At 41.8% G+C, this 14582-nt stretch overlaps 1 protein-coding gene across 1 annotated transcript in view; it reads right to left on the bottom strand.

Annotated features, from left to right (window-relative positions):
• Positions 1 to 14582, bottom strand: part of RIDA (reactive intermediate imine deaminase A homolog) — a 319353-nt gene that overhangs the window by 250440 nt on the left and 54331 nt on the right. The window lies entirely within an intron of this gene.

Genomic DNA, 14582 nt, shown 5'->3' with positions numbered 1-14582 from the left:
ACTCACATATCCAAGAAACTCAATGAATACCAAGTAAAGGTGAAGAAACATGAAGAAAAACATATGAAAATAAAATTTCTTAAAAGCACATCAAAATAAAATTTCCCAAAACCATTGATAGAGAGAAAATCATAAAATCATCCAGAGATAAAAGAGCACAACATTCAAAGGGACAAAGATAAGGATAACAGCAGATTTCTCCTTGGGAGCAATACAAGTGAGACAGTCGTATCAATCTAGAATACCATACTCAGCAAAGCTATCTGTCAAAAACAAAAGTGAAATAAAAACTTCTTCAGACACAAAAATCTGAAATAATTCATCTCCAGCAGGCCTACACTGTAAGAAATATTACAGGAAGTTTCAGGCAGAAAAAAAAAGATACCAGATGGAGACATGGGTCTACACAACAGAATAAAGAACACTGGAAATGGTAGCTACATGTATATGTGTATAAAATTTTTCCTTATCATTTAAATGTCTTTAAAGTATAATCATATTTTTAAGCAAAAAAAAAAAAATGTATTATATTGTAGGGTTTACAATATTTGTGAAAACAAAGTGTATGCTAACAATACCACAAAGCCCATAAAGGGAGAATGGAAGAAAGGATTTTATACTATACATAAAAATGCTATATCACTTGAGGGTAGAATGTAAAATGTTAGAGATTTATATTATAAGCCCTATAGCAGCCACTAAATAACAAAACAAAGAGTTATAGCTAATAAACCAAGGAAAAAGGTAAAGTTATTTAAAAAAAAAAAAAACAGTGTATTAATCCAAAAAAGGCAGAAATAGAGAAACATGGGACAAAGGACAGCTGGGACAAATAGAAAAAAAATACAATAATGAACTGAAGTCTACCCGTATCAGCAATCACATTAAATATAAATGTTGAAACAATCTCAATGAAAAGGCAGAGATTGTCAGAGTAGATAAAAAAGCAAGATTGACCTATATGTTGCCTATAGGAAACATACATTAAAAGTAAATATACAAATAGGTTAAAAGTAAAAGGATGATAGAAAGACAAAGTCTTGTCAAGATATTGGTTCTTTCCAACTTGTTCTAAAGATTCATCACAATTCACAAAAAGTAAACGTCCCTGCAAGATATTTTGTAATATCAACAAAGATTCTAAAGTTTATATGGAGAGGCAAAAGACCCAGAATAGCCAACACAATATTGGGGGACAAGAAAAAAGTAAACCTGATACTGCTCAACTTCAAGACTTACTATAAATCTACAATAATCAAGACTGATATTGATGAGAGAATCAATAAATAGAACAACGGAATTGAATAGAGAGCTCATAAATAGACCCATGTGAATATAGTTAACTAATCTTTGACAAATAAGCAAAGGCAATGTAATGAGGAAAAGACAGTCTTTTCAACAAATGATACTGGAATAATTGGATATCCATATATAAAAAGATGGATCTAGACAAAGACTTTACACCCTTCACAAACATTAACTCAAAATGGATCATAGGCTTAAATGTAAAATCCAAAACTATAAAACTAGAAGAGTTAAAAAAAGAAAAAGAAAGAAAGAAAATCTAGATGACCTGGGATTTGGCAATAACTTTTAGATGCAACACCAGAACCACAATCTATGAAATAAAGAATCGATGTGCTGGTGTTTACTGAAATTAAAGACTTCTGCTTTGCAAAAGACATTGTCAAGAATGAGAAGACAAACCACAGATGGGCAGAAAATATTTGCAAAAGACATATTTAATAAAGGACAGTTATCCAAAATACACCAAGAATTTTAAAACTGAACATTAAGAAACAAACAACCTGATTTAAAAATGGGCAACAGATCTGAACAAGCATCTCACCAAAAATATACAGATGGTAAATAAGTGTATGAAAAGATGTTTAACATTATATGCCATTAGGGAATTGCAAGTTAAAACAGCAATGAGACATTGATTAGAATGTTGAAAATTCATGACAATGACAACACCAAATGCTGACACGGATGTGGAGCAACAAGAACTCTCATTCATTGCTGTGGAAATGTAAAATGGTACACTCACTTTGGAAGGCATTTTGGCAGTTTCTTACAAAACTAAACATACTCTTACCAAACAATACAGTAATAATGCTCCTTGGTATTTACCCAAAGAAGTTGAAAACTTATGTTCATGCAAATATCTGTACATGGTGTTTATAGCAGCTTTATTTATAATTGCCCAAACTTGGAAGCAACCATGATGTCCTTCAGTAGGTGAATAGATAAATAAATGGTGGTACATCCAGACAATAGAATATTATTTGGTGCTAGAGGGAAATGAGCTATTAAGTCATGAAAAGACACAGAGGGAACTTAAATGTATATTCTGACAAGAAGCTTGTCTGAAAGGCTGCATACTTATGATTCCAACTATATGACATTCTAGAAAAGGCAGAACTATAGAGACAGTAAAAAGATCAGTGGTCATCAGGGATTGGGAGGGGGAGAGATGAAAAGGAGGAGTATAAAGGATTTGTAGGGCAGTGAAACTACTCTGCAGGATACTATATGGTGGATACATGTTATACCTTTTTGAAAGCCTGTAGGATGTACAATACCAAGAGTGAACTCTAATGTAAACTATAAACTTTAAGTAACAACAATGTGTCAATGCATGTTCTTGAACGGTAATGAATGTACCACTCTGGGGTGGGATGTTTACAGAGGGGGAGGCTGTACATGTGTGGGGAAGAGGGTACACAGGATATTTCTGTACTTTATAATCACTTTTGCTATGAACCTAAAACTGCTCTAAAAACAATGTCTATTTAAAAAAGAAAAATAATGAAAAAAGATATATCATGCAAACATGAATCAAAATAAAGCTGGAGTGGCTATGTTAGCATCAGACAAAGTAGACTTCAGAGCCAATAGTATCTTCAGGGCTGTTTTATAAAGATAACATGGTCAATTCTTCAGGAGGATGAAGCACACCATATACCTGGTAATACTGATCAAAATGACTGTATTAGTCCATTTTCATGCAGCTGATAAAGACATGACTGAGACTGGGCAATTTACAAAAGAAAGGTTTAATAGACTCACAGTTCCATGTGGCTGGGGAGGCCTCACAGTTGTAGCAGAAGGTGAAAGGCACGTCTCACATGGTGGCAGACAAGAGAAGGGAATGAGAGCCAAGCAAAAGCAGAAACCCCTTATAAAACCATCAGATCTGGTGAGACTTATTCACTACCACAAGAACAGTATGGGGGAAACTGCCTCCATGATTTGATTATCTCCCACCAGATCCCTCCCACACCATGTGGGAATTATGGAAGCTACAATTCAAGATGAGATTTGAGTGGGGACACAACCAAACCATATCATTCTGCCCCTGGCCCCTCCCAAATCTCATGTCCTCACATTTCAAAACCAATCATGCTTTTCCAACAGTCCCCCAAAGTCTTAGTTCATTTCAACAAACTCAAAAGTGCACAGTCCAAAGTCTTATCTGAGACAAGGCAAGTCCTTTCTGCCTATAAGCCTGTAAAATCAAAAGCAAGTTATTACTTACTAGATACAATGGGGGTACAGGCATTTGGTAAATAAAGCCACTCCAAATGGGAGCAATTGGCCAAAACAAAGGAGTAAAAGGCCCCATGCAAGTTTGAAATCTAGTGGGGCAGTCAAATCTTAAAGCCCCAAATTGATCTTTGACTCCATGTCTCATATCCAGGTAATGCTGATGCAAGAAGTGGGCTCCCATGGCCTTGGGTAGCTCTGCCCCTGTGGCTTTGCAGGGTGCAGCCTCCCTCCCAGCTGTTTTCACAGGGTGGTGTTGAGCATGGCTTTTCCAGGTGCACAGTGCAAGCTGTTGGTGGATCTACCATTCTGGGTCTGGAGGATGGTGGCCCTCTTCTCCCAGCTCCACTAGGCAGTGCCCCAGTGGGGACTCTCTATAGGGGGACCCACCCCACATTTCCTTTCTGCACTGCCCTAGCAGTGGTTCTCCATGAATGCCTTTCCCCAGCAGCAAACTTCTGTCTGGACATCCAGGCATTTCCATACATGCTCTGAAATTTAGGTGGAGGTTCCAAACCTCAAGTCTTGACTTCAGGCTCAACACCACAAGGCTTGGGGCTTTCACCCTCTGAAGCCATGGCCTAAGTCCATACATTGGCCCCTTTTAGTCATGGCTGGAGCAGCTTGGATGCAGGCACCAAATCCCTAGACTGCACACAGCAGAGGGACCCTGGGCCCAACCCATGAAACCATTTTTTTCTCCTAGGCCTCCAGGCCTGTGATGGGAGGGGCTGCCACAAAGATCTCTGACATGTCCTGGAGACATTTTCCCCATTGTCTTGGTGATTGACATTTGACTCCGTGTTACTTATGCAAATTTCTGCAGCTGGCTTGAATTTCTCCTCAGAAAATGGGATTTTCTTTTCTACCACATTGTCAGGCTGCAATTTTTCTGAATTTTTATGCTCTGCTTCTCTTACAAAACTGAGTGCCTTTAACAGCACCCATGTCACCTCTTGAATGCTTTGGTGCTTAGAAATTTCTTCCACCAGATACCCTAAATCATCTGTCTCAAGTTCAAAGTTCCACAAATCTCTAGGGCAGGGACAAAATGCCACCAGTCTCTTTGCTAAAACATAACAAGAGTCACCTTTGCTCCAGTTCCCAACAAGTTCCTCATCTCCATCTGAGACCACCTCAGCCTGAATTTCATTGTCCATATCATTAACAGCAGTTTGGTCAAAGCCATTCAACAAATCTCTGGGAAGCTCCAAATTGTCTCACATTTTCCTGTCTTCTCCTGAGCCCTCCAAACTATTCCAAACTCTGCCTGTTACCCAGTTCCAAAGTCGCTGCCACATTTTCGGGTATCTTTTCAGCAATGCTTCACTCTACTGGTACCAATTTACTGTATTAGTCCATTTTTGCACTGTTGATAAAGGCATACCTGAGACTGGGCAATTTACAAAAGAAAGAGGTTTAATGGACTCACAGTTCCACGTGGATGAGAAGGCCTCACAATCAGGGCAGAAGGTGAAAGGCACATCTCATGTGACAGTAGACAAGAGAAGAGAATGAGAGCCAAATGAAAGGGGTTTTCCCTTATAAAAGCATCAGATCTTGTAAAACTTATTCACTACCACGAGAACAGTATGGGTGAAACTGCCCCCATGATTAAATTATCTCCCACTGGGTCCCTCCCACAACATGTGGGAATTATGGGAGCCACAACTCAGAATGAGATTTGAGTGGGTACACAGCACAACTGTATCAATGACCAACTCTAAGACACACTCTAATAAAATTGCAGGACTTTATAGAAAAAGAAAAATATTTTGAGCATCTAGAAAAAAGAGTACATGGCATGAAAGAGAAAATTAGATTATTATCACACTTTTTGCCAGAAGAAAATGAAATAACATATTTAAGGTGTTCAAGACAGAAAATGTGAGCCCAAAACTGTGTATTCAGCAAAACTGACTTTCACTATAAAGGGTACAGACATACTGTTTATCAACAACTTAGGGAAACTGGTTCCATAAGTCCCCCACTAAGAAGTCTTCTACCACACAAACCTTGGGCAACCAAAATAACTAGAGACATCTTCATGGGGAGCATTAAATACACAGTTACTTGTGAAACTAAGACTAAATGAGAGCTAATGATAGAGTAAAGTATGTAGTGGCTCCATGTCCTGATAATGGAGATATAGTACAACTATCTTTTTTAAGTGGGGTGGATCGAGAGATCATATGTAAAACACTTTTAAAATGTTTTTGGTCATAATAATGATGGTAGGATTAGTATTTTATTCTGAGTCTGCTGTGTATGCAATATGGGATAAAACAAATGAGTAACTGTGGGGTAATCTAATTCTATCATCCCCTGTGTCCTTGAGAACAGGAATCTTGGCATGGAAGAAAGGATATACAGATTAAAGAGGTTAATAAAAGCTCTGTCATCAAATATGCTTTCTCTGCTATATAACAGAGCTGGGGGCTGCTGAGGGACTATATACGTGTATTCCCTCTGCAACCCCCAGCTCCATTCACTGAAAAGGTCTAGAAACAATGATCAATCTAGTAGCAATGGACATCCCTAGCATTCAGACTGATTCTGAAATACCAATTTTTACTCAAAAGATGCAAACCTCCTTAGAGAAATGGCTAATTCCAAATCCAAGTCAGAAAGTGTCCAAGAGGAACAATTTGTCACACCAGTCAGCAAGGAAGCTATTAAAGACTACTAGGGTTCGGCCGGGTGCAGTGGCTCACACCTCTAATCCCAGCACTTTGGGAGGCCAAGGCGGGCAGATCACGAGGTCAGAAGATCGAGACCATCCTGGCTAACAAGGTAAAATCCTGTCTCTACTAAAAATACAAAAATTAGCCGGGCGTGGTGGTGGGCACCTGTAGCCCCAGCTACTTAGGAGGCTGAGGCAGGAGAATGGCATGAACCTGGGAAATGGAGACTTATAGTGAGCCGAGATCTCATCACTGCACTCCAGCCTGGGTGAGAGAGCGAGACTCCGTCTCCAAAACAAGCAAACAACAGACAAAAAAACTACTAGAGTTCTGACAAAAGGACTCAACAGCCAAATTGTAGAGAATCCCATATCAAAAGATAGGAAAAGTTTAGCTTCAACAACAATAATTTCAAGGGACTGAAAGTCATTACACATGTTTAAATCCACAATTCACAATGGTCTTTAAAATTTTTGAAAGAATTAGTCATCTAAAGAGGAGGTAGGCTCTTGATTTATCCTGCTTTGCCCATATGAACTGTACCTATGAGCATACATACAGGTTGAGCATCCCTGATCTGAAAATCTGAAATCCAAAATACTCCAGAATCCAAAACTTTCTGAGCTCCAACAGGATGCAACAAGTAAATGACGATGGCATTGTTAACACTGCAGAAAAAATGCCTGTGGATGACGTGAAAATGTGTGGTGGGCTTATTGAAGGACTATAGCAGTGTGCATTCACAACAGAACAAGAAATAAAGGCAGTTTGTAACACCAAAGAGAGACTTGCAAGACAAAAACTGCAATTAATGCAGCAGATGACAAGGAAATATTTTAAAGTCATCCAGCAGAATGTTTTCTCATCCCTAGCAGACCTATATCCTGGTCCCTCAACTACTTCTAATGTTCCTTCTTACCTAAAAGAAAAAAAAAAGCAATGTACAATAACCTTTTAATCAAAATACAGCCTTGTAAGTGGAGACTGAAGTCTACCTTTGTTGCTACTGCTGTTTCATAGCTGATGCATGTATTCTGGTGATGCTACTGTGCCGCTTAGTTACCCTGAACACATATTTTTTCACTGTATCAATGATAAACATTTTGCTAAGTATTTATGCATGAATAAGTGTGGGAAAATGATTGCTTATTGGTAGCATATACATTCAGAGTCAGGAATGATAGTGATGCCAGGCAACCACTGATTGTCCATATGGATGGCTGAGATAGTGATTCTTTGCTTTCTGATGATTCAATGTACACACATTTTGTTTCATGCACAAAATTATTTAAAATTTTATATAAAATTACATTCAGATTATGTGTATAAGGTGTATATGAAACATAGGCTGGGTGTGGTAGCTCATGCCTATAATCCTAGCAATTTGGGAGGCAGAGACAGGAAGACCACTTGAGCCCAGGAGGACAAGACCAACCTGGGCAACATAGGGAGACCCTATTTCTACAAAAAAAAAAAAAAAAGAAAGAAAGAAAAATTATCTGGGTGTGGTTGTGCATGCCTGTGGTCCCAGCTACTTGGGAGGCTGAGGCAGGAGGATCACTTGAGCCAGGGATGTCGAGGCTGCAGTGAGCTGTCATTGCACCACTGCCCTCCAGCCTGGGTGACAGAGTGAGACCCTGTCTCTAAATAAAAAAAAAATAATAATGTATATATGAAACATAAGTGAATTTTGTGTTTAGACTTGGGTATATGCAAATATTTCAAAATCCAAAAAACTTTGAAATCTGAAACACTTCTGGTCTTAACCATTTCAGATGAGGGATGTTCAACATGTAGCAGATGAAGGCAATAGTCTCTCTATAAAAGCATTTCCCAATTGATAAATGAAAATTAGGATATCACCAACTTGCAATTTCCAATGAATGAACAAATATAGGTAGATATAGTAGATATAGGTATAGGTAGATATAATAGGTATAGGTATAGAGACCAAAGGAACCATGAGGAGAGGTATGGGAAAAACATACTTTTGCTGTTCTCTTGGCAGACAAAAATGATAGTGACCACTGCCACTGCACTCCAGCCTGGGCAACATAACAAGACTCAACTCTAAAAATATATGTATTTTTAAAAAAGAACTCATAGAGCTACAGAGCAATAGCTCAGCACTGTTTGGGGGCAGGCCTGAGCCTGTGTGCCTCCCTTCCCTTGGTGTGGTGTCCTGAAGGGAGGATCTGATCTGGTCTTTATCTCACCATTCATTTATGAAGAGCCCCTACTGGAAAGAAAAGCTCAACCAGGTGGAATTTCAAATCAATTTACTTTCAAGGTTAACTTTCCTCAAGTCTGGTCTACCCATGGTTGTCTTGTTTTAGGCCCTAAGTCCCAGTCCAATTAGTTGGAGCCAGGGTAATGGAGCTAATTTTACTGGAAGCACCATTTAGGAAGGGCTTCTTGGGCAGATTTTTCTACCTTCCTCCTCCAAGGGTTAAGCTCTGGCCAATGAGACTTCTGAGAAGTTTTAAAAGAAGAGGACACACCCTCCTCTCCTTCCTTCACCAGCTTCCAGAAACAATAATATGGTGGACTCCTACAGCCATCTTAGAACATGAGGATGAGACGTTTAAAGGGAAGGCAGAGCAGAGAACTAGGGGAACTAGCTGTGTCAGACTGTGCTGGCCTCAGGCTACCTACATCTAGATTTGTGTGAAACCGAAAGAAACCACAGTTATTTGGAGGTTTTCTGTTATATGTAATTGACTATTTTCCTCATTATTATAACCCCCATACATTCCAATCTAGTAAAATAGGCAAATCCTGGGCTCTTTCTCCTAAGGACATCACCAAATGGCTGTCTAAACTGATAAACACAGAGAACTATGGCGAGTAATGGCAGCAGGTATTAGTTTTGCAGGGGTGTATTTTTTTTCTTTTTTTTTTTTTGAGATGAAGTCTGGCTCTGTCACCCAGGCTGGAGTGCGGTGGTGCGATCTCAACCTCAGTGCAACCTCCACCTGCCGGGTTCAAGCGATTCTCCTGCCTCAGCCTCCTGAGCAGCTGGGATTACAGGCGCCTGCCACCACACCCGGCTAATTTTTGTATTATGGTAGAAACAGCATTTCACCATGTTGACCAGGCTGGTCTCGAACTCCTGACCTCAGGTGACCCACCTGCCTCAACCTCCCAAAGTGCTGGGATTACAGGTGTGAGCCACAGCGACCGGCCAAGAGTGTCACTATTTCAATAGGAATCTTTCAGACACTCAATGCCCTAGGCCTAGGTAATTAACCTCTGTGGTAGACACTTTTATTTGCCTTTACAGCATTCATTCTCCCTTGCCAACAAAGTGCTAATTTTGTTCTGTTGTGAAGTGTCTGTGTGCTAAGATGAGGCTGGAATTTTCTCTCTCTCCACATGGTTACTTATACCTACTCCTCTCTGCGTGTCTGGTTCATTCTTCTTGCTCTGTTGTACAACTTTCTTTGCTTCTCCATGCATGTGGCAGAAAATGGCTTTGCCCAAGCTCTCCAACTGACATGCACCATACAGACTAGCTGTTTCTGAACCACAATTCTAAATTTCTGAGAGAGTGGTATTGGCTCTGCTTTAGTTAAGTACGTTCCTCTGATCCAATAAACTGGGTCGAGGAGGGCTGTGTAATACCTACATGATAGCAACTGCTGTGGGCACCTCTAAGAGAAGTTTGGGTGTCGCACTCAGAGAAGTGCAGGAACTGGGCAGACACCCCAAAAGGGCATCTGCTATAAGCTTGACTGCTGTTAATACATACTAGCTTCCTGGTCCCCATAGCTATACTCCCAAGGCTGTGATCTTACTGAGGCCAGGGCCCAGAAGGGTTGCTGCCCAGTATAGATACTGCAGAAGGATCACCAGATATTGTAGGTAGACAAGATGGATGTAATACCCATCAATGCCAATCACCAAATCTTTCCAGCTCTCTGCTTTCTGGGTGGGTAGAATTTTATTTCCTGGTCCCCTGAGGTTGGATGGCACTATGTAACCAGTTCTGTCATTGTGGCATTTAATTACTGGAGAAGGGGCTTCTAAGATGGTTCTTTCCTTCTTCCATGATCATTGGTAATATTTCAGATGATGATTGCTCCATCAGTCGGATCCTAGTGTAGATATCATAATGCAATGGGCTTGTGATTGATAGAATATAAGCAGAAAGATGTCACTGAGATTTGGGAGTGCTTGTTACTGCAGCCTGCCTATCCTATCGTGGGTGATACCATGCAGATTGGGCTGGGGTTAGCAGCATTGCTGGAAGAAGACACTTGAAGATTCTAACTCACAACCAAGCCTGTCACACAGACTCTTTTTCCTTCCTCTGTTCTGGGTCCTCCTTGAATCCCTTGTCCCTACTTCAGAAAGAAAAGTGCTATTTCCTAGTAGTGAAAGCATCAAGAAGCAATAAAGTTGAGAGTTTCTTTCTTGCTTGGGCAGGGGTGGTGCCCAGAGGTGTGCCGGACATATGGATAGAGTTTTGTTAGGGGAGTTTGGTGCTCACACCAGACTCAGAGAGAGCTGTCCCTTAGCTGAGACTCAGCTTAGTTTGCAAAAGGACAGAGCCCAGGATAGGGGGCACAGCTTGGCTCTAAACTACCAGGTAAGGATCCGAATGCTGTCCCCGTTCCTGCAAAAGTCATGGAAGACAGGCTGAGGAGTCTGGAAAGCGAAGCTGAAAGCCAGGGTGGCTCCAGTACATGCAGATCCCAAATGTGGGAATGCTATGTGATGATTTTATGAAATACAAAAGTCAAATGAATTTTTCATGAAGAAGTTATCTTCCCAAGATGCAATAATGGAAAATTCCTTTCAAGAACTGGTGTTTAGACCTCACAAAAATGCGCGGCAAATTGCATTGTGATTTATTTGTCAATGTTTTTATAGGTTAGGCGTTACTTTCTACCCCACAGCTGGAGTCAATTTTTAATATTTAAAAGTGGAAAGAAAGCAAAACCTAAACACATCCAGAGCTGTCTGTTTTAGATTGAGCTTTTCCCAAACAGTGATGTTTAGAACTGAACCCTGAGCCTGGTCGGTCTGTGGCCAGCTGGCACTTACTTCCCTGCAACATAGAATTAAAGTATCTGGAACTGGGCAGATTACATATAAGACCTCCTAAATTATAATTGGTGGGTCTGGTGTTTATAACCATTTTCAAGTGCACATAGCCTGTCTGCCCTCTCAATTGAAGAAGGAAAGAGTCTTTGTACTTTTTATTGTGGGTTTTCCTTCATGCCCTGAGCTTAAGATGCCGTGAACATAATTTTCAAGTCCAGTGGGTTCTGGCCTTATTAGATGACTGGATTAGCAGGGATCCAGCACTCCAATCAACTATAGAGATGCAAATTGGGTCTCCAGACTTTGACTCCTAAGGAGCCTAGTTTGGAAATGACCCAGGGTTCACCTGCCTGGGTCTCCAGGTAAAACGAGGATGTTGGCCTTGAACATGGGTTCCCATAGCAAGGATTCTAATCTCAAAAGAGATCAAGCCTTGAAGCTTAATCCCATTATCTTGAGCCAAGTGTCCAGGCTGTAATGGGAGTCTCATTTTTACAGAATGGTGCTCCCAGAAGCACGGGATTCATACCTCAGTGCATAGCACACTGTACCTCATGCTTAACTGCAGCCACCATGGTTGGAGGCGTAAGGCTGGCACTGGCACTGGACTTGGCTGAGGCTGCCATGTGTGTGCTTACTAATAAAGGACTTTGTAACACACAACATCTGGAAGGAGGAAAAACAACTGTAACTGTGATAGGCAGATCCCCTTTGGGTAAAACGTTGATACCCTTCTAATGGAGGGCATGTTTCTCTTTGCCTTCTCCTTTCTGCTTCCTCCTGATAATTTAGCCAAGGCCCACAAGAGTTGACCCATTTCCAAATGTGTGCGTGGGTCCACCTGAATCTGCCAGTGGGGGGCCTTTGAAGCTGTGAACAACACCCCCTCGTCAGACTTTGAGACGTATCAACCCCTTAAGAGACAAGCTTCAGGTTATAAGGAGCCTCCGCAAAGCATGGAAATGTCAGATGTACAAGTATCTGCGGCTCAGCTTCAGCTACTGTGGCCTTTCCCCAGGACCCATGCCCAGGGTCCTCATCCTGAACCCCAGAATCAACAGACCCCCTTCAATAAACTCCAACATTCTGAACATCAACAAGCGAGGGGATGGGGAAGGGCAGTGATTATTCCAAGGGCAGAGATGCTATCAGATTTTGCTCCAAAAAGAATTTCTCGCCTCACAAAAAGAATTTGCCACGGATTTCCTTTTAAAAGTGAACACCCCAAGAACACTCAGCAGATGATTCAGTTTAACGTGCAAATCACCAGGAACACAATGCACGAAGTGAGGTACACGGGCAATAGGGGCCAAGGTGCAGCAGACCTTCCCACCAGCAGGGGGAGCTGTTCCCCTGGGTCAGGCAGCCATGGCAGGTCCAATCACACACCCGTTACCCAATAAAAACACACTGGGGCTTCAAAAGGCAGAAACAGAACTGAACCCTGCTGTCCAGAAAAGACCCCACAGATACCCAGTAGGCTTGTGCTTTATCCTGAAGGCAATGGGGAGCCACGAAGGATTCTGAGGTGTGAGGAGTTGTATCAGGGCTTCTGGTCGTTCTTACCCAGTGCCTGTGACTTCTTTGAGGAATCCATTGCCAGGGATAGTGTTCCCTGCATTTTTGGCTCTTCTTTTAAAATGCATTACAGTGATGATCCATGAGCCACCTTCCAGGGACCCAGGGCAGGTGTTTCTCAAGAAGTGCATAGCTTTGTGTGTTGGCTCAGAGGAAAGGTAGGCATGGTTTAGGGGAATGAGAGGCGGGTGACAGGCAGAAATGCAATTGTTTTTTGCTCCAGTAAAGCTCCAAGCCTTCAAACAAGAAGCTTGGCACCAAAAATGGTGCTGTTAGAAAGTTAATGGGCAAGACATTCTGAGAAAGGGTTGTGGAGATAAGCATCAGGAGGAAACAACACTGTTTTAAGTTCTCCGGCATCCAGGAAGTCAAGAAAAGCGGAGCCACCCCTGAGCTGGACTGCAGCGCACACACGCACAGGCTCATGGAATCCAAGCTCTGTCCAGAGACAAACATTGCCCAGAAGCAAATCGAGAGTGACTTTTTTGAAGAAAGAGCTGGGGAAATGGTATTTCCTTCCTGTGCTGAAGAACAGAGTCACGACATTCTGGGGAAGAGATGTGAGCTCCCAGGGGTAAGAACTGGGCACCATCCCTCTATTCCTGCTGAATATTAATAGCCAAAGCAAATATATTGACTTCAGAGAGCTCCAAAAGACAGAGTCACTCAAGAGGAAGTGATGAAAAGGAGAAATGAGTGTTTTCTTGAATACTTTCTACCAGAATCAGGCCACTGTAGTGTCCCTCACTGCAATAGTCTCCTAATGGGTTTGCCCACCTCTGGTCTTGACTTCCTTCTCCCATTCAGCCTCCATAGAGCAGCCAGGAGGATCTTTCTAATCTGATCTGCTTAGAATCCTTCAGCGGCTCCCATACCCCAAATCTTTGATATAAGTCATGAGGCCCTCCAGACTCTCATCTCTGGGAAAATCTCAGAGGCTCATCTCTTGCCACTTCTTGGTCTTGCCCTTTCTGCTCTAATCATTCTGAAACCCTGTAGCTCCCTGAATGTGCCATGTTTCCAGTGGCATGGGAAGGGTAAACAGTACTGGGGACCTTGTAGCTCCCTGAATGTGCTATGTTTTCAGGGGCATGGGAAGGGTAAACAGTACTGGTGACGTTGTAATGTACCTTGTGTCCTTTCTCTTTATCTTGGCTGGAAGTTGCCAAGACTCACATCTTTGAGGAGGCACCATAAACTGGGACATATGGTCTTTTCTGTCCCCTCTTTGCTCTGTCCCTCTATGGTTTTTACTTACCCTCCGGACCTTTGCAAATACTTGGGGGTTCCCCTTTCATCCTTTTCTCTCCATTTTGTCCTTCAAATGTTGAATTAGAAATTAATACATTAGAAAAGCCTGTTCTGACTTCTCAAAACTGGGAGGGACACCCCTGGTATCTCTCTCCCACGTTGCCCTGTGCTTATTTCTCTTGCACCATTTGCACACTGTGTGTAACTCCCTGCAGACCTGCCCATCCCATTCACCCTCTAAACTTGAGCTTCACAAAGGTGGGACCTTCTTCCCTCTGTGTCCCCATGCCTAGTCCAGTGCCTCTCATACTGTGGAAGCTCATTAATATTTCCCGAAGGATCATATTCCTTTTTCCCAGACTACTAAGGCCACCATGTCTTTTTGAGCCAATTTCTTTTTTTTTAATCGTTAATTTCCCCAAGCCCCCAACAAACAGTAAGATCCGTTTTTAATGATGCCACAAGCTGGCC

This window comes from Macaca thibetana, chromosome 8 (genome assembly GCF_024542745.1).
Source record: "Macaca thibetana thibetana isolate TM-01 chromosome 8, ASM2454274v1, whole genome shotgun sequence".
Lineage (NCBI taxonomy): Eukaryota > Metazoa > Chordata > Mammalia > Primates > Cercopithecidae > Macaca > Macaca thibetana.
The sequence above is the reverse complement of the archived record's forward strand: the minus strand, read 5'-3'. Positions and strand labels throughout refer to the sequence as shown.